Genomic DNA, 23,726 nt, shown 5'->3' on the forward strand with positions numbered 1-23,726 from the left:
GTTTTAAATTATTGGCATCGTTTGAAGAGTGAGTAATCCCCAAATCACTTATTAGTAATGCATTGTAGAATGGCTCTTTTAGCAGGTTTCAACTCCTGACTATATTACTAGCTGACAGAAATTCATTTGCAAAACATTAACACACCAACATAGAGAGCTCAGTAGAGAGACACTGGCTTGGGTTTGTAACAAGATGCAGATGGTGTGTGGACATAGTTTCTTTCCGTTCCTTCCTGGGATCAGCCTTAGTTAGACCTCTGTAGTAACTCCTTTTTTTTTTTTTTTTTTCAAGATTTATTTTTATTTATTTGAGGGAGTGGGGTAGAATGAGAGGGAGAGAGTCTTTTAAACAGGTTCCACACGGAGCAGGGAGCCCGATGTGGGGCTCCATCTCAAAGCCCTGAGATCAGCACCTGAACTGAAAACAAGAGTTGGCAGCTTAATTGACTGAGCCCCCCAGGCGCCCGGGTAGTGTCTCTTTACTCATCTCCCTGCACGACTCTTCCTGGGGGTTTAGATACCCATACCCTCTGCTTAGAATTCTTCTGCGCTTCCCTATCACCTATAGCAGTGGTTGTCAAACTTTTGGGTCTCAGAAACTAATTTAAAATTATTGAAGCCGGGATCCCTGGGTGGCGCAGCGGTTTGGCGCCTGCCTTTGGCCCAGGGCGCGATCCTGGAGACCCGGGATCGAATCCCACATCGGGCTCCCGGTGCATGGAGCCTGCTTCTCCCTCTGCCTGTGTCTCTGCCCCTCTCTCTTTCTTCTCTGTGACTATCATAAATAAATAAAAATTAAAAAAAAAATTATTGAAGCCCCAAGAGAGCTTTGTGTTTATGTTGATTATATCCATCACTGTGTTGAAGTGGAGAAAAATTTAGAACATTAAGAATATACAAGCTTGCATTCTTGTAGCTGGAGAGTGATGACACCATTAGTCATGCGGCTTCTGGCAAACACTGTACATTTAGGAGAGAAAGAGAAGGAAAAAGGCAAATAGCATACTATTATTTTTACAAGTTAAAATTATTGAAGTGTAACTTCTATACAGTGCAATCCACCCTATTTTAGTGTACAGTTCTCTGGGTTTTGACAAATGCATGTGGTTGTGTAACCACAGTGAAGATATAGAACATTTCCATCACCCCAAAATGTTCCCCTGCCCTTAGCCTTAGCACCCTCTGACCTTTTTTCTGTCCTATAGTTGTGGTTTTTTCCAAATGTCATGTAAATGGAATTGTATGGTTGTAGCCTTTTGAATTTGGCTTTCATTTAATATAGTGCACTTGAAATTCATCCATGCTGTTGTGTGTATCAATAATTTATTTTTAAATTTTTTTATTGCTCAGTCTTATTCCAGTGTATGAATGTACTGTAGTGTGTCCATTTACCAGTTGGAGAACATTTGGTTTATTCCTAGGTTTTGGTGGTGATGTGTGCTAGTGTTAATATTAAAACAGTTTTTTAAAAGATTTTATTTATTCATGAGAGACACAGAGAGAGAGAGAGAGAGAAGCAGAGACATAGGCAGAGGGAGAGCAGGCTCCCTGTGAGGAGTCTGATGTGAGTGAGACTCAATCCCAGGACCAGGTCATAAGCCAAAGACAGATGCTTAACCACTGAGCCACCCAGAAGCCCCATATTAAAACAATTTTAACCTCACAGACCCTTGGAAAGGGTCTTAAGGACCCTTAGGATCCTGAGACCATCCTTTGAGGGACCTCTGGCCATCTTGAACTATTAGCCTGCTGGTGGTGTGCCCTCTGTTCAGAATACCAAGATCTAGCTGAGGGTCTCCTCTTTGCAGGCCTTTTTTTTCTTCAAAGTTTTATTTATTGGGCAGCCCAGGTGGCTCAGCAGTTTAGTGCAGCCTTCAGCCCAGGGCCTGACCCTGGAGACCTGGGGTCGAGTCCCACATCTGGCTCCCTGTGAGGAACCTGCTTCTCCCTCTGCCTGTGTCTCTGCCTCGCTTTCTCTCTGTGTCTCTCATGAATAAATAAATAAAATCTTAAAAAAAAAGTTTTATTTATCATTTGAAAGAGATCGTTTGCATATGCCAGTGGTGGGGGGAGCGGCAGAGGGAGCAGGAGAGAGAATCTCAAGCAGACTCCATGCTTAGTGTGGAGCTCCACAATGGGCTTGATATCACAACCCTGAGATCATGACCTGAGTCAAAATCAAGAGTCAGACACTTGACTGAGTTGCCTAGGCACCTTTCTGAGGGCCTCTTCCCACCATCACCCAAGGCTGGACCCTAAGGCTGGACTGGTCACCACCACCTTTGTGCCTCTGCTGTGCCTTTTCCCATGGCTCAGCAATTATTGAGGGCATGGCAGTTCTCCAGCTTCTGGAAGGTGATGCCTTCTCTCTCTGGCCTGGCACATGGAAGACATGGTACATGTTTGAATGAATGAATAATAATTCCTTTACATTTGTGAGGTGTTTTATTGTTTATAGGGGACTTTCCCATATAACATGCATCCCTTGTTTCAGCTTTGCAAAGTATATATATAGCATAAGTGGTTTTTAATATCTTTTATTTTTATTTTTTATCAGATAAGGATATCTGTGGTCTTAACTAAGCCCTACCTTAAAATAACCTGGGAAGCTTATAATAAACATACTAATGACCCAGATTAAGTTCTAATATCTGGAGATCAGGCTTGAGTATTAGTATTATTTAAAAACATCACTGTTGAACCTCATGTGCAGTCCCCTAGAGAATCATTGTTGTAGAGTTTGATTTACCATGAAGTCTTAGTAATGATGTAGATGAGACTGGACCCTAATCCTGGACTCCTACCAGAATGCCTTTTCCTCCACATTCCAGACTCTCATATGGGTAGAAGCAGTATGGAGATTTAGAGAGTCTTTTTTTTTTTTTTAAATTTTTAAATTTTTATTTATGATAGAGAGAGAGAGAGAGAGAGAGAGAGAGGCAGAGACACAGGCAGAGGGAGAAGCAGGCTCCACGCACCGGGAGCCCGACGTGGGATTCGATCCCGGGTCTCCAGGATCGCGCCCTGGGCCAAAGGCAGGCGCCAAACCGCTGCGCCACCCAGGGATCCCAATTTAGAGAGTCTTATAGATGACTGCATGTTCAGTTTCTGGATATACTGTAGTGTGAAGACCAGAACACTGAATTTAGGATCAGGGGGAGTATGTTTCTATTTGACTCTGCATTTATTAACCGAGGATTAATAAATACCTGAGTCTGTTCTCACTTTAAATATAAGGGATACTACCTTAAATTCTAGAAGCTAAAGAAGATCAAGTTAGATACTATGTTAAAGGATTTTTTTTTTTTTAAGTAGGTTCCATACTAGGTGTGGAGCACAACATGGGGCCCAACATGGGGCTTGAACTCAAGATCCTGAGATCAAGATCTGAGTGGAAATCGAGAGTCAGATACTTAACAGACATCCCTATTTATTAAAGGATTTTAAAGGATTTATTTAAAGAATTGTAAAATCCTTTTGTAAAGTATACAGTGCTTTCTAAAACTTATTTTTAACTTTCCTTGAGGTTCATAAATTACACTAGTAATGTGTAAGTATGATCTCACTGATATAGTAAAATAACAGATTTATGCAGAATGAAACCAAGAGGTCACCAATGGTTGCATACTTTTGATCCCTTGTGTATGAATTTAAATATATAAATATGTATGCATGTGACATACTTTTTTTTCTTTGGTTGTATTAATATAGAGTCTTACGTATTTTGTATTTTTTTTAACACCATGTCTTGTATCATTCCATATTAGTATATATAAACTCCTCTTGTTCTTTTTATAGCTGCAAGATTTTTTTCATGTATTTCCATTTTGGTGGACACTTAGCCTGTTTCCAATCTTTTACTTTTATAAAAAATGCTAATGAACATTCTTAACTCTTATTAAACCATTAGTTAATTCTTTTTTTTAATTTTAATTTTAATTTTTTATTTTTATTTTTATTTATGATAGTCACAGAGAGAGAGAGAGGCAGAGACACAGGCAGAGGGAGAAGCAGGCTCCATGCACCGGGAGCCTGACGTGGGATTCGATCCCGAGTCTCCAGGATCGCGCCCTGGGCCAAAGGCAGGCGCCAAACCGCTGCGCCACCCAGGGATCCCCCATTAGTTAATTCTTACTAAAACATTTATTCTGTTTTACAAATACTGGGAGATGAAGTAATAAAGTAATAAATGTTTCGTGAATGAAATCTTAGACATTTTCTACTCAAGTCAGTATAGAACTTAGACTTTAAAAAAATTTGGTGAAATATGCTAGATTGTGGAGAACTTTTTCATATGATCTTTGTAAGTTTTGTTTTATTTTGTGGTATTATCATTTCACTATTTGGATAGACTTTTAAAGATTAGTATGCATATTTCTTAACTCCTTTAGGTGTGATTGCTCTGTACTTTTCCCTTGACTAACATAGGCAATGCAGCAAGCTGGCCAGTACTTACTTACGTCAGGTGTTGGGTTAAGAGCTTATTATATAAATGGCCCTATTAATTCCTTTCAGTAACCTAGTGAAACTGGTGGTGGTCTCCAGGTTAAACATTTAGAAATGGAGGATCAGAGAGGTCAGATCACTTGCCCATGGCTAGTTATGGGTCTAGGATTCAAAGGGCCTGCTTCCGCCTATGATGCTAACAGTGCCAGAAATTCACTGAATCAGAGATGGTACATCTCCTTGATGACATCACAGTTTACTTTGTCAATTACTTATATTTGTATATTTTGCTTTTTAGTACCAGTAATAATTTAACCTTTGCAAACACAGTTCATGCTTTGGAGTATCCATTTTGTAGAAAGTATTTATAATAAAAGCAGTATCATAATATAATAAAAGCAAATGCATATTGAATAAGTAGTTGGTATTTTGGAGTGAAAGAGGCCATTAAAAGGGAAGTTGATACTGAATTCTATTTATTAACTAACAGGATAACCTTGATAAATGAATATTGTTTCCTCAATGGTAACATAATATTTGACTAAATAGTTCACTGTATACTTCATCTGCCGCTAGTCCTAAATTATAGTAGCGTGAGTAAGAAATAACTTGCGAGAACATTCGTCAGTGGTAATGTAGATGAATTGCGAAATGGAATTCTAGTAATGCTTCCCCTAGCCTTGAGTAATAAGGAAAATACTGCCGGAAGGGTTTGTTCATTCATGACAAATGAAAGATTAAAATGATCTATTCTCTGTTGATGGATGTACCAGAATGCAGCCTCAAATTTATTTTATTTTATTTTTAAATTAAATTAATTAAATTAATTATTTTTTTAGAGAAGGAGAGAATGAGAGAGAAAGAGAAAGTGAGAGGCAGGCAGAGGGAGAGGGAGAAAGAGAATTTTAAACAGGCTCCATGCCCAGCACGACTCTGATGGGGGGCTTAATCTCATGACCCTGAGATCATGACCTGAGCTGAAATCAAGAATCACCGCTTAATTGACTGAGCCACCTAGCTGCCCCAGCCTGTGATGTTTTTTTAAGTACATTGAAATACAGGCTCTTATGATTTTATTATAGGCATAGTTTTGATATTTTAAGTGGCTATGGGTGGTTATTTCTCAAAAATAATCATTATAGATGGAGTTTTAGCAAAGAAATGGTTTCACGTATTTGTGTAGTCTTATGTCACTTTTCACTTGAATGATAAAACAAAATTGAGGTCTAAGTGGCATCGTAGAGTACATGTGATGGTGGGTATCAACTTCTTAACCTTTACTCTGTCTCCTTAAAGCATCTCTCCTTTTTAAGCCTTAAAATATGGTGGCTGGTTAATTGAAATAGATCTTTTGCTGGGCTCTTAGCCTTATAGACCGAACTGTTTATTTTATTAAAAAGTAAGAAAACATATGGTAAAGGACACTTCAAACATCAGTGTATTGTCTCATTCCTGGTTTTTAATTTCTAAGCATTTTTAAAAAGAAATATTTTTGGCCAGTACATCTTTGATAATTGACAGGCAGAAGAGAATGCATGTGCTTGTTAACTTTCCTGTGTGGATTTGTTCGCCAAGAGTTAGTCTGGCACCCACAAAGTGGGCTTTGATCCTAGGAAGTAATTAGGTGGTAGTGACTTTTTTTTTTTTTTTTTTGGTGGTGGTAGTGACTTTTGTTATTGATAGGCAGTAGATTATAGTCAATAACCTAGTGCAGTGTACTCCATACAGCACATTGTAAAACTGTTCTCAGATTTTTTTTTTTCTCTTGTTTGTAGATTTACTGATTTGGTTGGGTAGATCCAGAAAGAACATTGTATTTGGGGCAGCTTTCTGAGATGACACACCCCACCCTTCAGAGGAATTCATTTCTTTTTGGAATTTGGCATTTGTTATTTTTATCTCTGTTCTGTATTTAAATTTTCAGTTTTTAGGATGTAAATTCTCAAGAACATTTTCCGTGGTGACTAAGGGGTATTATGTAAGGATCCCTGCCCCCCCTTTTAGTATGTGGACATCCCATTTCTTAGCTTATTATTTGTTTTGTGTCTGTATCTCAGTATCATCCTAACAAGTTCATTCAGGCAGTGGTTAAACTGAGGTTAAGTGGTATAATGGTTGTTTGGCAGGATATAGACATAAACACGTCTCTTTAAACACAGAATGGCCTGAGGTGGCTGTAAGGTTCAATTGCATAATCATAGATTACACTTCACAAACATTGGAATGAGTACATGGGCCACATACATCTTCAGTGAGAAATTGCCCCACAGGATGGAGTCTACTCTAGAAACTATCTGTAGAGTTCCCTTGAGTGTTTTCTTAGATAATTACATTAATATCATTCATTTAATTGGAATGTTTCTGATTAGATGGAGCTATGAATAGTATTTCAGGGTTTCCAGAAAGCCTCCCATTTAACATCCAGAGGAATGAGTTAAAATGTTACAAGAATTTTAAAAATGTGTATGTTTCTCAGAATTTTGTCATATTTTCTGGTCTCTTTCTCCCCTTCCTTCCTGGTATTTTTGTGACTTGAAAGCTGTTTTTCAAAACATACCCTCAGAAGTAATTCACCTTTTAGAGATTGGATGGGTTGGAGTTTAGAGTCATTCTGTTAGAAATGACTGGTAATGTGCCTTCTGAGGGGTACTGAGGAATATCTCTGTATGAATGTGAGAAACTGGTCTTTGGAGCTCTTAGGTGGTATGGGAAAGTAGCCCATGTTACTGTGGGGAGCCGAACAACAGAAATAAAGTGCCTATTACTGTGGGTAGAAAGGCCTTTTGGGCATATTAAATATGATTTGAGGCTGAATTTTTGAAAAAAAATTTTTTTAAGGATTTTATTTATTTATTCATGAGAGACACAGAGAGAGGCAGAGACACAGGCAGAGGGGAGGAGCAGGCTCCGTGCAGGGAGCCCGATGTGGGACTCCTCTCGGGACTAAGGAATCACACCCTGAGCTGAAGGCAGACGCTCAACTGCTGAGCCACCCAAGTGCCCGTGATGGGAATATTTTTGAAAAAATATTCTGCTTTCTTAATTATTTGTGGTATTTATCAGGAAATTGGATATATTTGATATGGGCCTTAGTGTTTCTGTAATCTTAATTTTTGCTAATGTTTTTATTCAACTTGTTTTTTAAAAAGTAAGTTTCTAAATTTTTTGTAATTGTTTATATATATTTCATGTGTTTTATTCAAACTGATTTTGTCTGAGACTTGCTTAGAGAAAGCAAATTCAGTTAAAAATATTTCCTTGACAGAGACCCCAAGGTTGACAGTATAGATTTTTATTTGAAATATTTATTTTTTATTTTAAACTTATTTTATTTTACTTTTTAGCAAAGTGAAAATATCCCTGGTTTAAATAGTAAGTAAAATTGTAATCAGACTTGAGAAAACCCTGTGCTCCACCTGTTGTTCTTCAGAAGCAACCATTTTCAGGTTTTCTTTTTTAGTGTTTACTCTGGGATTTACTGCCATATATTAAGTACCTTATTTTTACTCCTAGGACTCAGCTTTTCAACTCTTAAGCATTATCTTTTGACTATTTCCCATAGAGGATGAGGATTTAATTAACTTCCTGACTTTTCTTTCTCCATCCTCCCAGTGATAATTAAATTTTTTTTTTTTTTTTAAATTTTAAGTAGGCTCACACCCAATGTAGGGCTTGAACTCATGACCCCAAGACCAAGAGTCACATGCTCTACCAGCTGAGCCAGCTGGGCACCCACTCCTAGTGATAATTTTATCTAATTTTTGGTCAAGCTGTTATTTAATATTTACAGTATTATTTAAAAATTGCCAGGGTGGGTCAATGGTTTGGCGCCTGCCTTCGGCCCAGGGTGTGATCCTGGAGACCTGGGATCGAGTCCCACATCGGGCTCCCTGCATGGAGCCTGCTTCTCCCTCTGCCTGTGTCTCTGCCTCTCTCTCTCTCTCTGTCTCTCTCTGGTCTCTCATGAATAAATAAATAAAATCTTTAAAAAAAATTGCTGACAACAGCCACAGAATACTCAATAATTACTTGCTCTTTCTCTAACTTGGAGATACTGGTTACTTTGTTTTTAATTGGCTTAGCTTTCTACACATCAGTGATTTTGCTCTAAACATTCTGCTGGAACTGTAAAGACTCAAATAATAAAACATATTCGGGTGTCCGTCAGTTCCAGCTTTTCTGGTGTTGTCAGTCCCAGAGTTTCATGTCCTATTGGTGAATGACTTGCTGTGCAGCCTCCACAGGACTGCCATTTTGGGACTCCTCTTTATCACCATCTTGGTCGGGGAGTGGGGATTCCCTTGGTTGTTTTTTCTTTGATTTGTCTTCTATTTTCTGGGTTCTGTGTTGTCATCTCTGTTGATTCTCTCATTTTGGTGAGATGTACACACACACACACACACACACACACATACACAGCAATATCCATATGCTCAAGAGTGGGATTTAAAAAAGTTTATTTTCTAATTGTTTGCTGCTAATTTGTAAGAAAATACTTGGCTGTCTATTTTTGCATCAACTTTGTATCCTACAGTCTTGCTAAATTCATTTATTAGTTCTAGTAGTTGTTTTGTACCTTCCCTGGAGTGTTGTACATAAACAATTGTGGGATTTGCAGATAAGTTTTACTTCTTCCTTTCAGATCTTTATGCCTTTTATTTTTATTTTTTTTCTTGCCCTCCTGAATGGCTAGGACCTCCTGCTAGTACTGGCCAAGATGTGGTGTAAGTAGAGACATTCTTGCCTGTTCTTTGTCTCAGGGGAAAACAAGTCCGTTTTTCATTTTTGAGCATGATGTTGGCTTTAGCAATTTTTCCGCAGTTGGTCTTCATCAGTTTTAGGAAGTTCTCTAACTCTTCCTGCTCTGTGGGGAGTATTATCATGAATTGTTGGATTTTGTCAAATACCTGTTCTGCATCTGATCCTGATCTTGAGATTTTTCTTTTACTTGTATGTTGATTGATTTTTCAAATGTTAACCAGTTTGGATAAACTGTACTACTTGCTCATAATGTTCCTTTTAATATATTACTGGATTTAATTTGCTAAAATTTTGTGAAAGATATTTGTGTTTATATTCATGAGGCATACAGCTCTGTCGTTTTCATTTTTTATAATGTTTTTGTTGGGTTTTAGTATTGGCGTTATGCTAACCTTATAAAATGAGTTGGGTGGGCAGCCCCGGTGGCGCAGCAGTTTAGCGCCGCCTGCAGCCTGGGGTGTGATCCTGGAGACCGGAATCGAGTCCCATGTTGGGGTCCCTGCATGGAGCCTGCTTCTCCCTCTGCCTGTGTCTCTGCTTCTCTCTCTCTCTCTCTCTCTGAATAAATAAATAAAATACTAAAAAAAAAAAAAAATGAGTTGGGTGGTGATCCTTTCTCTATTTTCTGAAAAAGTTAAATTTCTTTCTTGAATGTTTGATAGAATCTAACAGTGAAATCACCTGGAGTTGTTCTTTTCTGCTTTAAGAATGTTTTTGATAACAAACTTACTATCTTTAAAAGATAAAGGCTACTTAGATTTTCTGTTTCTTCTTATGCCAATTTTGATAGATTCTATTTTTAGGCATATTTGTCCATCGTATGTTAAGTTGTGCTCAAATTGTTGGCATAAAGTTACACATTTTATTCTCTTGTTATCTTTTTAAATGTTTGTAAGATCTCTGGTGGTATGTTTTTTCCATTTCTGGTACTGGTCATTTATTTGTCTTTTGTCTCTATTTTCGATCTAACTACAGGTCTGTCAGTTATGACAGGTGTTTTAAAGATGTCTCTTTTAGTTTTATTAGTTTTCTCTGGTGTTTGTATGTTTTCTATTTCATTGACTTCTGCTTTTATTATTTTCTTCCTTCTATTTTGAGTTTAGTTTGCTCTGTTCTGTATGATTTCTGAAGGGAGAACCTTAGGGTCATGGTGGCAGATCCTTTTTATTTTCTTATATTAAGCATTTTAAAGTTTTAAGTTTCCCTTTAAGTATTATTTTAGCTGCATCCAGATTTTGATATGTTTTATTTTTGTTGCTCGTTGGTTAAAAATATTTCCTAAATTCCTTTTTGATCTTATCTTTGATTCATGGACTATTTAGAGGTGTGTTGTTCAGTTTTCATACATTTGGAACTTTCCTAGATATCTTATTGTTACTGATTTCTAATTTAATTCTATGTTGTCAGAGAATATACTTTGTGTGATTACAGTCCTTTTACATTTGTTGAGACTTGCTTTATAGTGCACCATATGGTCTATCTTGGTAATGTGCCATGTGCATTTGAAGGGAATGTGTATTCTTCAGTTGTAGATTGTCTGTGAATGTCAGTTAGGTCAAGGTGGTTGATCATGTTGTTCAGATCTTCTGAGTCTTTCCTGATTTCTTTTGGGTCTAATTTTATCAATTACTAAGATATAATGTGAACATCTCTTAATATAATCATGTCATTGTCTTTTTCTTTCCTTAATTCTATTTTTGCTTCTATTTTGAGATGCATATACATTTGTAATTGTTATATCTTATGACAAATTGTTCATTTTATAATGTTCTTTTTTCTCTGGTCTTGCTCTTCATTTTATTTATTTATTTATTTATTTTATTTATGATAGTCATACAGAGAGAAAGAGAGAGAGGCAGAGACACAGGCAGAGGGAGAAGCAGGCTACATGCACCGGGAGCCTGATGTGGGATTCGATCCCGGGTCTTCAGGATCGCGCCCTGGGCCAAAGGCAGGCGCCAAACCGCTGCGCCACCCAGGGATCCCTTGCTCTTCATTTTAAAAGTTGATTAGAAACTCAGCGTGCATGGTGGGGCTAGTGTCTGATGTTTTCCTCTGGATGATGAGCTTGGGCCCTGCTGTTTCATTGGGAGTCCCTAGGTGCCAGTTTCAGTTTGTCCTTTCTTTCAGGTTGGTCATTTTCTTTAGAAGAGTCATCCAGTCTGAGTCTGGCTGGCCCTCTACTCATGGTTTCAGTGCAGAGACTCATTCCTTCCCTGAGTCATGCCTGGCCAAATGCTCTCATTAGCTGCATTCAGAAAAAACCCTGTTCTCATGCTTATTAATAAGTTGCTCAGTTGTTGGGTTAAGGGATTGGTTCTTTAATACACACCTGTAAACCAATTCCTTTTGTTTTCAGCCTCAACCCTTACATAGTAACTCAGTTTCTAGCCTTTCTGGAATTCTCCATCATGAACAGACCTTTAATTTTAGTTGAATACTCTTCCTGATGGCCTCATCACTCTTGGTCTTTGGCAGTTAGGTTTCAGCTTTCTCCAGTTTACTAAATCAGTTTCCAGTTATGCACTGGTTTCTCATCTTTTGGAATTTTGTATACATCTCTAATATTCTATTGTCTCTAATTTCATTTTTCTTTTATTTATTGTTCTTTCTGGAGGGAATAGAAGTAACCATATATTCAGTCATCTACTTTTGTCGTATTCTTTTGTCCATCTACTTTCTGGTTTATTTACATGAAGCTTTTAAAATTAATGTACATTATTTTTAAACTGATCTTTAGTATGTAAATCCCTAATTCAATGTTACTTCTTTGCTGTGTATGGAAAAGAAGAAAGTGCAAGCGTGTGTGTGTGTGTGTGCGCGCGCGTGCGCGCACGTGTGCACGTGTGTGTTGGGAGGCAATTTCAGTGATTTGAAAACTAATGTATTTCCTGCTGTGGATTTCATTTACGTTAGAAAATGTTAGTGGTGTTTACTTGTTTACTTTGGGTTTGGTAGACAATGAGCAGCGATTTGTACATTTTCCATTTTATAGTTTTCCTAGTACTGTCATTTTTTTGGTGGAGGAGTCTAACAGATGTTAGACATGTTATAAATGATTCATTACCCTTTGAATTTTGAGAATTTATTAATTGTTGCCATATTATTTTTTTAAAGATTTTATTTATTTATTTGAGATAGAGCATGGTGGGAGGAGCAGAGGGAGAGGGCCAAGCAGACTCTGTACAGAGTGTGGAGCCTGATGTGGGGCTGGATCCCATGACCCTGAGATAGTCATATGACCTGAGCTGAAATCAAGAATCTGAAGCTTAACTGACTGAATCAGCCAGGTACCCCAGTTGTTGCCATATCCTTTCATGTGCCTTCTTTTTGAAGATAAACACATTATGCCTGTTGTATACAATATATGCTTCCTTGACCCAGAATTCAAAAATCACTGAGTTACTGTTTTAATTTGGGTAAGTCATTTGAATACACTGCCTTTCTTCACCTATGAGTGGGAAATGTAAACTTCACAGGCTTGCTAAGGGCACCATCCTTGTAGTCTTTAAAAAATTATAAAGTGGGGCATCTGTATAAGGCAGTATATTGAGTAATTAATGTGCTCTTGGACAGTCAGGAAGTTAAGTATTTGTATTTATGCTCTTTGGTAATTGAATGGTTCTTGCAAATAACTTTTAGTATAATGTTCTTCATAGTGGAAAACTTGTCCTGTGCTTCTCAAAATAAGCTCATTTTGTAACAGTTTCATAGCCTGGTTCTAGTCCAGCGTGAAGGTAGAACAGACAGCTCGTTAAATGCTATTATTGCTAAGTGTTGTTATTTAAAAGATGCTCGAGAATTTACAGACCTCTAATTTGCTCCATGTTTGTCCTGGTATTTTGAGATGCTAAAGACTCCTGTTTACTATCACTGAAGAAGTTATATGTTGAGGTATCATCTGCCTCTGGCATTCCAGCTCAATATAGTTTACCTGGAGAATGGGACCTTAAGGAAATAGGATATAGGTCCATTGAGTTTTTTAAAAGGGAGGGAACAAATCTAAAATCTAGAGCAATGTCGGGGATAGGAGGCCTTGATAGGAAAGTATAGCTATTAGTGTTGGAAAGCAAGGCCGTGATCTCAAGTAGAGTATGGATAATACGGCTGTTTCACAGTGCTTTTAGATCCAGCCATGTCTGATCTCTTAATCACATAATACTTTCATGGTTATGGTCATATTTGAACATAAGGTCCATGGCAGTGGAAGACCAAAGACTAACTACTAGTAGTGGCTTAGCAGCATTCATATGCTGCTCGTGTAAGCCTCTTAAAACATGTTCCAGATGTGAGAAAAATGGAAGTTTTCCCCCTCTTAATAGGGAAAACTAGAAAAAATGATACTAGTAAGCTCTTACCATAACAATTAATATTTGCACAGAGTATAAAGCATTTATTGGCATGTCACCCCTCCCCCTCTGTTCTTGTTGAGTCTCTTTAGAAGTACCTAGATCATAGAGGAAATAGTAAATTTGTAGTGATTTTGTCAATTTTGGGATAATGGTGATCAATATATTAGAAATTTTTTGTTTTTAAATAAAAGAGTCACGTAGCTATGAACTTTTACATTTGTTGACCTAAGGTGTAAACAGTTTAAGTGCTTGGAAAATCATGTGGATATTGATTTTAGAAGCTACACTACAGCATTGCCTTTCCTCATGATCTTTTTGGTCCTAGAGATATTTAAAACAATCTTAATTATAAGGTAGTCTTATTTTTGAATTGAACAATCCTACTTTGTTACTTTGTTAGCAACTGCAATGTGATGATTTTGTGGAGTTTTGATATATTCTGTGTGCTGGTCAGGTTGTACGTTCTTGGTACCCTCATGTCTGACTATATTTCTGGGCTGATAATCTCTCTTCTGTTTGCCTAATTCCTTTCTTTTGAATCCATGATATCCAGTGGGATACTATGGAAAACAATTGCACATATATTTTAAAAGACAGGGAAGTACTTGAGCTCTGTTTTATTTTATTTTCTCTTCTTATTTTTGCTTCATTGAACCATATTTCTCAAGGCTTTATTTATTTATTTATTTATTTATTTATTTATTTATTTATTTTTAAAGATTTTATTTATTTATTCATGAGAGACAGAGAGAGAGAGAGAGAGAGAGAGGCAGAGACACAGGCAGAGGGAGAAGCAGGCTCCACACAGGGAGCCTGACGTGGGACTCGATCCCTGGTCCCCAGGACCACACTCTGGACTGAAGGTGGCGCTAAACCGCTGAGCCACCCGGGCTGCACAGGCTTTTCTTTAGAAAAGTCACCTATACGGAATTGTAAATGAAGACTGTCTTTGAATTGCTTAAATGTCAAAATATTTTTATTGTAAGAGGAAGTCAATCCTAGTTAACTTTTTCCTTTGCTAATTAAAGTTTAGGATTTTAATCAAGTTGTACTTAGCAATAATTATGTTTCGAGTTAGGTAGGTTTTGGAGAAGAGTGGTATTCTGGTTTTCTAGTGTACTTTCACTGAGTACAGGGGCACCACAGGTAAGAATCCTCTGTACCTTGTATTGATGCTATAGTTGTGTGAGCCACATGGTCTGGGTGGTTCCAGGCTAGTATTTCTTTACATGGGCGGTAGAAAGTGGTAAAACCAGACAGAATGAGCTTCTGAATCAGGATAAACAATGAAATTGGCATTACTATTGAAACTGTCCCACCTTTTGTAAATATGGAACAGAAAAGTAACAATAGCCTAAACAGATTTACGTTAGAACCTGTTCAGAAAATGGAGAAAGGAGAGGGATTACTGTGCCCAGCATTGTTAACTGTTTTACTCCGTTTTGTCAGTTGTCACTCACTTTAAGAATATCTTATTATTGACTTTTCTTAAGATTCCCTTACAAAGGAGCCATGTAAAATTGCACTTTCTGGGTAAGGGTTTTTATTAGGAAGAATAGCTTGGTAGATGCTACAGCAATTTTAAAAGCTCTAGTCTATTCTTGACTTAATTAAAGGGGAGAGTATTTTAATTTGTTCAACAGCAGACACTGAGTACCCATATGTGAAAAGGCCTCTCGGTTCCCCAGGGAAGCGAAGATTGGGAAGGTGTAGTCTGTGCTCTTAAAGAGCTGTAGGCCTGTAGGGAAATGAGATATGGGCGTAATGACACTGGAGTGAAGAGTGCCCCAAGTGCCCCAACACCTGCAGACTGCTCTGGGAGTTTAGAGGAGGGAGGGAGATGATCATTTCTCTCATGTGAGAGGCGAGTGGGCTCAGTGAAGAAGCTTCGTGATGCCGTGGGATGTAAGCAGCGTCTTGCTGGGTGGGGTTTGGACGTAGGAAGAGTTTGTCCTGTGGAGACATGGGCAGGTGTTGGGGACAAGAACTTTCATATCTGCTACTATGTCTGGCATGGACAAGTAGATAATCATAGTCATAATAATACGAACACAAGCATTTATTGATTGCCTCATTTATGATAATTCTTGTTTGTTTCAATTCATTTTCTCATAACAATAATTTACCAACCCTGTGAGGTAGGCATACTGTCATCCCCATGTTGCAGATGAAGAAAGTGAGGCACAGATAGGTAAAGAAACTTGTATAAGGTTACATAGTACAATTTGACCCCAGGCTGGTTCCAAAGAGCCCACCCTTACTTGCTGTGTTATACTTTGAGAAATGTATAAAAAGTGGTTTGGGGACTGTTATATAGAGCCTCGAATGCCCCCAGGAATAATTTAATATATTGGAAAAAATATTTTTTTTTTTCGGTGGTTCTGTGTGAGGATTTTAAACACATTCTCTGATTTCTTTCAATGTGCCATGCTTTACTGCCTGTGAAGGGCCTTTTCTGTTACCTAGTCAGTTTCAACTTCTTTCTCAATTTTTTGCTTATGTATTCACTTCCTGTGAGAGGCTTTCCTCAGTCACCCAGGAAGAAGAGCCCTCTTCTGGGCTTGCATGGCACTTTGCCATGGTGTCCGTGTCCGTTAGGATCATTGTTTACTTTGTTTCTCAGCTAGACTGAATTAGGTGAGTATTGGGATTGTGTATACTTTTTGTATCCCTGGCGTTAGGTTCATCTGTGTTGCTGAATAAAGCTCAGATAAATTGCAGCTGATTGAAAGGGAGGGTGATAAATTTTCAGACATCATACTGACTTTTTAAATTGCTTTCCTTCTGAGTTACAGGTGTTTGAGTACCTAGAGAAGAGATAAATAGATGATAAAATGTTTTGGTTGACTGAGTTCCCCTGAGAAAGAAGGAGAGAGATTATTTGGTGTGAGGTTGCTAGGGACAACTTCTGGGAGGGCCAGGCTCTGGGCTGGGCTCTCATGGAGGCATAATCTGTAAATTGGCAGAGGGGCAGGGCACCCTGGCTGAGAGAACAGCATGAGCAGGGGACATAGATGGGGTCAATTATGAAAGAACGCTATCTACCCTGACACCTGAGCCTTTCAGCTTTCTGCTACACCCACTAGAGCATATTATAGCACAGAATCTCTTGAAAGCCCCAGTTTTCTTTATAATCTGCCAGAAAGATGTTTGGGCCAGCAATACATTTGCTGTGGTGTGGTCTGAATTTAAGGTAAGGTAACACATAGAATACGAAATTCAAATATACATGATGCCTTTTTGGTAGGAAAAGTGCGATTAAAAAAATAGGCCCAGGGATCCCTGGGTGGCACAGCGGTTTAGCACCTGCCTTTGGCCCAGGGTGCGATCCTGGAGACCCGGGATCGAATCCCACGTCGGGCTCCTGGTGCATGGAGCCTGCTTCTCCCTCTGCCTGTGTTGCCTCTCTCTCTCTCTCTGTGTGACTATCATAAATAAATAAAAATTAAAAAAAAATAGGCCCATTTGGACTAAAACAGCTCACCCTTTAGAAATTTCTTAAAATCTTACAACAAGTAGCCTCACATTTAGCTTTCATCTGGTCAACCTGACTCGAGGTTTTTTTGTTTTTTTGTTTTTTTTTTGACTGCCTTGGGCCTGTAGGGACCTTGAAATTACCATCCTGATTTGTGCTGTTTGAATTCAGCCCCTTGCCCTTTATCTGGAAGCACAGGTGGCTGTGATTCGGGGAGCTGAAGGTATGTAGGAGAGTGTAGGAGAGGTGTGGTTTATTGGACCTGTGGAGAGGAAGATGATGAAGAACTCTCATAATGGAGTGTTGGAATCCAGACAGCTGTCTTTGTTAAGAACAACCTCTTTGTACCTACTGTCGGAAATCTTTTAAAAGTGCTTTTGAGGCATGAGCCAAAGTAGCACATATGATGCCAGGAAACCAGTGATGGCCCCAAATTAAAAGCTTCGTTCTTCACTAAGTTTGGATGGATAACGGTCGTGTTTTAAGGAGTGCCTAGCATAACAGGGAAGGGACAGTCTTTTCCAAGGTTGAGGTCATAGCTCACCATTTTACTGCCTGATAATTCTGGGGACCATGGGTCCTACCATGGGCAGAAAGAGGGCCAGAGGGAAAGCCTGTCTCTTATGTGTGTGACCTCCATCCCAGGCTCCTCTCTACACACAGTTGCTTGTTTTAGTTTTCCTTTTCTACTGATTATTGAAGGTCTTAGGGCCATTGATGTTGAAACATAAGCTTCATGAGGTTAAGAACTTGGTTTTGTTCCCTAAAATAGCCCCAGGGTCTAGAATAGCATTTTCAAATAGAAATATAATGTGAGCCTTTTGTGTATTTAACAATTTTTGAACTTCTAGTTGCCATGTTAAAATAAAGTACAAAGAAAGACCAGAATTAATTGGAATAATACATAGGTTTAACCTAATATCCAAAATTTTATCTTTTCAACATGTAATCTGTATAAAAAATTGAGATATTTTATTTTCTTTTGGTCACACAAAGTCTTCAAAACCCAGTGTGTATTTTATGTTTATAGCATGTCTCAATTTGGACTAGTGCCATTTTGAATGCCTAATAGCTACATGTTTTACTGCTTATGGTATTGGACGGTGCAAGTCTGGAACCGTATCTGGTCTTTGGTGGAAACCTGGCAAATATCTGTTACATGAAAGAAGAAAGGGCAGGGTGAGAGGGAGGAGGAAATGGCAAAACCTAAAAGACGAGTAAACAGAGGAACACTGACTTGTTTTGGGATGTCCTAGTGGTTTCTAATTAGAAAAGCAGCTGAATGGTGTTTCACGTTTTTAGTTTAAGACCATTTGCAAATGTGTTATCTTATTGATCTGTGTACTTTCAACAGCACTCTTTAGACAGGTCAAGTTGTACCTCTCATCTTGTCTTTAATTTATGGATGGCTTAGCTGAGGGTTAGCTAGGTTCAGTGAGTGTTTGGTTTAGCCAGGATTCAAAAGACCTGAGTTTTTTGTCTCAGGTCTTTTGAATCATCAGGTCTTTTGAATCCTCAGGCAGTACTCTGTGCTCCCTACTGTGTACCTTCTCATTTGGCTTCTAGAAGGTGTGCTCATATTTCCCTGTGAATACTAGTGGGCTCTTAGATATGGATAGATACTAAAGGATAGACAATCCAGAGCTACCTAAAAATAGTAAAGGTCAGATCTTAAGGGTTTTTTTTTTTTTTCCGTCTAAAGATTATTTATTTATTTATTCATGATAGATGCAGAGAGAGGCCAGAGACATAGGGAAAAGAAGCAGGCTCCCTGCTGGGAGCCCAATGTGGGACTCCATTGCAAGACCCTGGGATCACAACCTGAGCCAAAGGCCGACACTCCATCACTGAGTCGCCCAGGTGCCCCTTAAAGTTTGTTTTTAATTTAGAAATCAAAGATAGGACTGGGTACAATAGCCAGGAAGGTTATGTGTGTGGCTTTTCTAGGTGATAGGATCTTCTGAATGATAGCACATAAAATTTGAGCGAAAAGATTGTTTATGGTATGCATACATGTGTTTGGCACTCTCCCTTTGCATAACTGTTTTATTTCTCAGATTGTTCTCTAGTAGGCATGTGTCATGATTTTCTGTTCTAGCACTTGGAAAAACGTCTTGTCTCTTTCACAGAGGGAAAGTGGCTTCACCAGCAATAATAACCCTCCAGTACTACGTTACTGGATTTTGCAGCTTTCTGGTTTCTCAAGCCATTAAAATGGTTTTATTGTGCTTAATGTTTAAATAAAACCCTAAAGCAGATACTTCTGATATGATCCAGTTTGTTGTGGCTAAAAGGCTGAAGAGGAGTTGAGGTTAAATTCTAGAGCATCAGTATGATGTTATGGAAACATCTTTCGGGAGAGAAGCCAACACTGATTACCTTTGTATCCAAATTCTACTCTGCAGAGCGTAGCATGTTAGTGAGGTATTGATGCACAGTAAGTACTTTATCCAGCGTATTCAAATATTTGAGTTTGAGAGAAACAACTCTAGCTTACAGAAAACGGCAATGTGATTTTAAGGCTTTCCCACAGGCAGAAGATACGGCAAAATACTTTGTTTGCTTTTTCCCAAATTTAAGATAATGTGCCGTGAATTTGAAAACAGCAATGCAAAAGTTACTCAGCAAAAAATGTATATGCAGGTCTTTGTCATAGCAAAAGCCACCACACTGATTTTAATTGATCCAAGCTGTAAGCAAGGAAGTTAATTCTAATTTATCTTGCATACTTGAGAAATCGTTTGTAAGGAATTTCCTACAAAACCACATGAATATCGTTACTACCAAGTATGCTAAGGATTTCAGTGTGGAGAGGTTCTATACATGATTCAGCTTCTCTTTTCATAGCCTAGGGAATGCCATGAATTCACATAAGTGGATTTTTAACATGACTGAAGCTGACCCTTTCTGTGCCAGGTTCCAGACTCCGGAGTTGGTCAAAGTCACACCTGCTCTTTTTTTTTTTTTTTTTTTTTAAGATTTTTATTTATTTATTCACGAGAGACACAAAGAAAGGCAGAGACATAGGCAGGCTCCCTGCAGGGGAGTCTGATGCGGATCTCGATCCTAGGACCGAGGGATCACGCCCTGAGCCAAAGGCAGACGCTCAGCCACTGAGCCACCCAGGTGTCCCACACTTGCTCTTTTTTTCCAGCCAGCTAGCCTAGCACCTGAGTGGCTGGGGAACCTGGAGGTCCTTCCTGCAGAAGGTGGTGGGATCTTGAATATACTTCATGCACGAAGGATAGGCGACTGAGGGAACGACAGCAGTTCCCAGACTCGGCTCAACCTCACAATCAACCGAGGAGCTTCAGGACCCTAGAGCTGGCCAGACCCGTTTGTTTCACACCCAGGCTCCCATTACTACCTACATTTCAGCTAGGGTCTTAATTGCCTGTTGAGGAGCTTTCTTGACTTTCTAATCGTGGTGTGTCTTTTTTTTTTTTTTTTTTTTTTTAACCACCATACCTGTTTATTAGTAATGATTTCTGATGAATCTCCAAAGTATTCAGGAAAGTTGGTGTGTTTCAGAGACAGGGAAACTTGGGTAAAAGGTGCAGGCTCCTCTGCTAGAAGTCCCGAGGGGAGCAGGCCCCTGGAATTGGGTAGTGGGTGGCACCTGAAAAGAAGGGGGCATGCAGGCCAAAGCTTAGAGCTTATAAGGGGAGAGAGAGAGATGGGGGTTGTGCATGGAGTCTTAGATGGTTCAGTGGGCTGCAGGTTTGACTCTGTAAACTGCATTTCTTCATAATTTGTACGTTTCCCTTTTGTCATTCTTTGTCATGGTAAGGAAGAGACTGTGTTTGATGGCCATCACTCAGAGAACCTTCCACTTCCTTTTAGATGGTTTTTGAGTTAGTACCGTTTGTAGGAAGTCTGACATCTATTTAAAGTGGTAGTTTTTCCGCCACTGCTTTTATATTTTGTTGTTTTAGATACAGAAGGGTACTCTAGACTCTCAGATTTCTAGGAGATCAACGGGGACAAGCCTGGATGCTCCATGTGTCAGAAGACAGTATGGTTTCCTTTTTTGTTTGGTAATGACAGTATTTTGTGGCATGCTTCTTGTTAACTGCAGACTAAGGTATCTCTTAATTCAAAGAGTGGACTTTTATTTAAATATTTTATTTATTTACTTATTTGGGAGAGAGCAAGCGAGCACACAAGCCTGACTCCCTGCTGAGTGCAGAGCTCCACGGTGGACTGGATCTCCTGACTCTGGGATCATGACCTAGGCTGAAACCAAGAGTTGGTCGCTCATCTGACTGAGCCAGCCAGGCGCCTCGAGTGGACCTTTGTTTTATAATAATGTCTAGCTGTTCTCAGAGCCCTTCCATTCCTCGGCTTGATATGCTGAGTGCAGTGTGGTGGCGTCGGTGTGTATTTCATCGTTCAAAGGGCCCAGCTGGGGGCGTGAAAGGCAATCGATGTTCTGTTGGAGCAGTGCAATCACTGACGCTGGCTTCTGATTTCCTGGTATTAACCTGTAAATTCAAGTCCCTTCATGCCAGTCGTCAAGATGCAAAGAAGTAGATCAGAGAATAAATGTAATTTTGGGGGAGGGTGGGAGCACGGTTTGTAATATTTCTTTAGGACTGAACTCTGTTACCTAGCGTTCCTTCTGCTTTACAACATTCACATAAGTATGACCATGAAAAAAACCAAAAAACCCCAAAACAGTCTAGGAACCTTTTCTGAAGCCTAAAGACTTAAAATGTCATTACAGTTTCATCCTAAATGACTTTAAAAATCCAAATGTTTTCTGTAATGATTATGAAGATCTTTATTATAGAATGTTTTGGAAACTACAATAGAGGGTAAAGAAGAAAATAAAGATGGCTCAGCAGTGACTCTTGTTAATATTTAAACCATCTCCCTTCAGGGTTTTTGTGTTATGTGTGTGAGAGGGAGGTGCAGACTGTTTTGTATCCTGCTTATTAACTTAATATTATGAACAATTTCCCATATAAATGATGATCCTTCAAATATATTGTTTTCCTTGGTTGTTTTGTTGCCCAGATATTTTCTTTGCTTTGAATTTCTGGTTGAAACACCACTCACTCAGGAATTGGCTCAGATGCTTTTCTGCCCCTACAATGCCTTTCCTTCACAGAGGAAGTTGAAAGAATCTCCACAGAAGGTTGATTTCAACACTCCTATCACACTTATCGTATCTTGCCTCATGTAATTTTTTTGCGTGCACATCTACTTCTTCATCTGACATTTCTTGAACCCTTTCTTTGGAACAGGGACTATAGCAAGACCTCATAATACATTGGTAATGGAAAATAAAAGCAAAATACCATAAGGTAGTTTTGTGCCGCCTTCGGGATATTGGTGCCTGGGCTGGGGATACAGAGCCATTATTCAAGTAATCACACAAATAAGTGTTAATTTACAATGATCATGAGTGATTTAAAGGAGAGGTAAACAAACAGTGGTTATGAGAACAGTTCAAAGGAAGAAGGACAAGGTGTTTTATTTGACCAAGGATTTATTTTATTTATTTATTTTTTTAAAGATTTATTTATTTATTTATCATAGACAGAGAGAGAGAGAGAGAGAGAGAGAGAGAGAGAGAGAGGCAGAGACACAGGAGGAGGGAGAAGCAAGCTCCAAGCCGGGAGCCCGATGTGGGACTCGATCCCGGGACTCCAGGATCATGCCCTGGGCCAAAGGCAGGCGCTAAACCGCTGAGCCACCTAGGGATCCCCTGACCAAGGATTTAGTCTGATTCAGGTCTTGCACTTTTATAAAGGTCTGTGTGATCGAGAGATACCTTGTCCATACCAAGAACTTGATGTGGTTCAGTGCTCTGCTGTGGTTGGAGAGCACTGGCGTCCTTTGTGATCAGCTCTGACCAACAGGAGTGCATTGTAAGGTGGAGAAGATATTAGAAAGGATTTCAAATGAGGCCAGGTTAGAAAAACTGTAGTAAGTGATTCTGAGGAAGAGAAGATACAGGGAGGACATTTTAGTTAACATTCTAGTTGTTGCCCAATATGGAGCCATTTATCATGGTATATAGAAGGGATTCCAGTAGTTGATGGGAAGTGAGACTGTTCTCCTGGTTCACCCATCTCCCTGCCCAGCAACCCCTCCCATTTCCACTTTTCAGAAGCTTGAGGACCTGAGGGAAAGCTGTGACTCCCAATAACTGGTATCTCCTGAGCACAGGCTCCTGCCGGCAAACACTATAGGAATTCTCATAACACAGAGGAAGAAGTCTGAAGGCCTTAATAATGGCAGAAGGCTATCTTGCTTCCTCTGACCCCCTCCTCCTTACTCTGTCACCGAGCCTTGTTTATCCCAGTGATGGGGAAATTTCTTGCATAAGATGACTTCTTGTCCTTGGTGCCCTTACTGTTTCTTTTTCTTAAGCACTCCTCTCTCTTGCTAAATAAAAATTTTTTAATTCCGTTTTTAGGACTAGCTTAAAAGTTACCATCTGTAGAGTTTTTTCTGGTTTCCTAGAGTTAGTTACTTTAGAACACATACCTCTATTATAGTATTACTGGAATTTTTTATCTAGTTTCTTAGCTTGCTCCTTTGGATTGTAAAGTATTTGGGATTTTGTATTCTCTTTGACTTTTCAGTGCCTGAAAGGCACTCCATAAGTGGCACATCTAGGGTATTCAGTAACTTGTGAATGAATGAATTTCTTTTTATTAATTAATTAATTAATTATTTAT

At 39.0% G+C, this 23,726-nt stretch overlaps 1 protein-coding gene across 42 annotated transcripts in view; it reads left to right on the forward strand.

Annotated features, from left to right (window-relative positions):
• Nucleotides 1-23,726, forward strand: part of SIPA1L1 (signal induced proliferation associated 1 like 1) — a 371,521-nt gene that overhangs the window by 36,861 nt on the left and 310,934 nt on the right. For 7 of the 42 annotated variants that reach the window (XM_072761869.1, XM_072761890.1, XM_072761879.1 and 4 more), the window contains one exon: nucleotides 9,140-9,170. The exons of the other annotated variants lie outside the window; for them this stretch is intronic. The gene's annotated coding sequence lies outside the window, so the exon portion shown is untranslated. The remainder of the gene's footprint in view (nucleotides 1-9,139; nucleotides 9,171-23,726) is intronic. 42 annotated transcript variants of the gene reach the window in all.

This window comes from Vulpes vulpes, chromosome 6, assembly GCF_048418805.1.
Source record: "Vulpes vulpes isolate BD-2025 chromosome 6, VulVul3, whole genome shotgun sequence".
Taxonomy (NCBI): Eukaryota; Metazoa; Chordata; class Mammalia; order Carnivora; family Canidae; genus Vulpes; species Vulpes vulpes.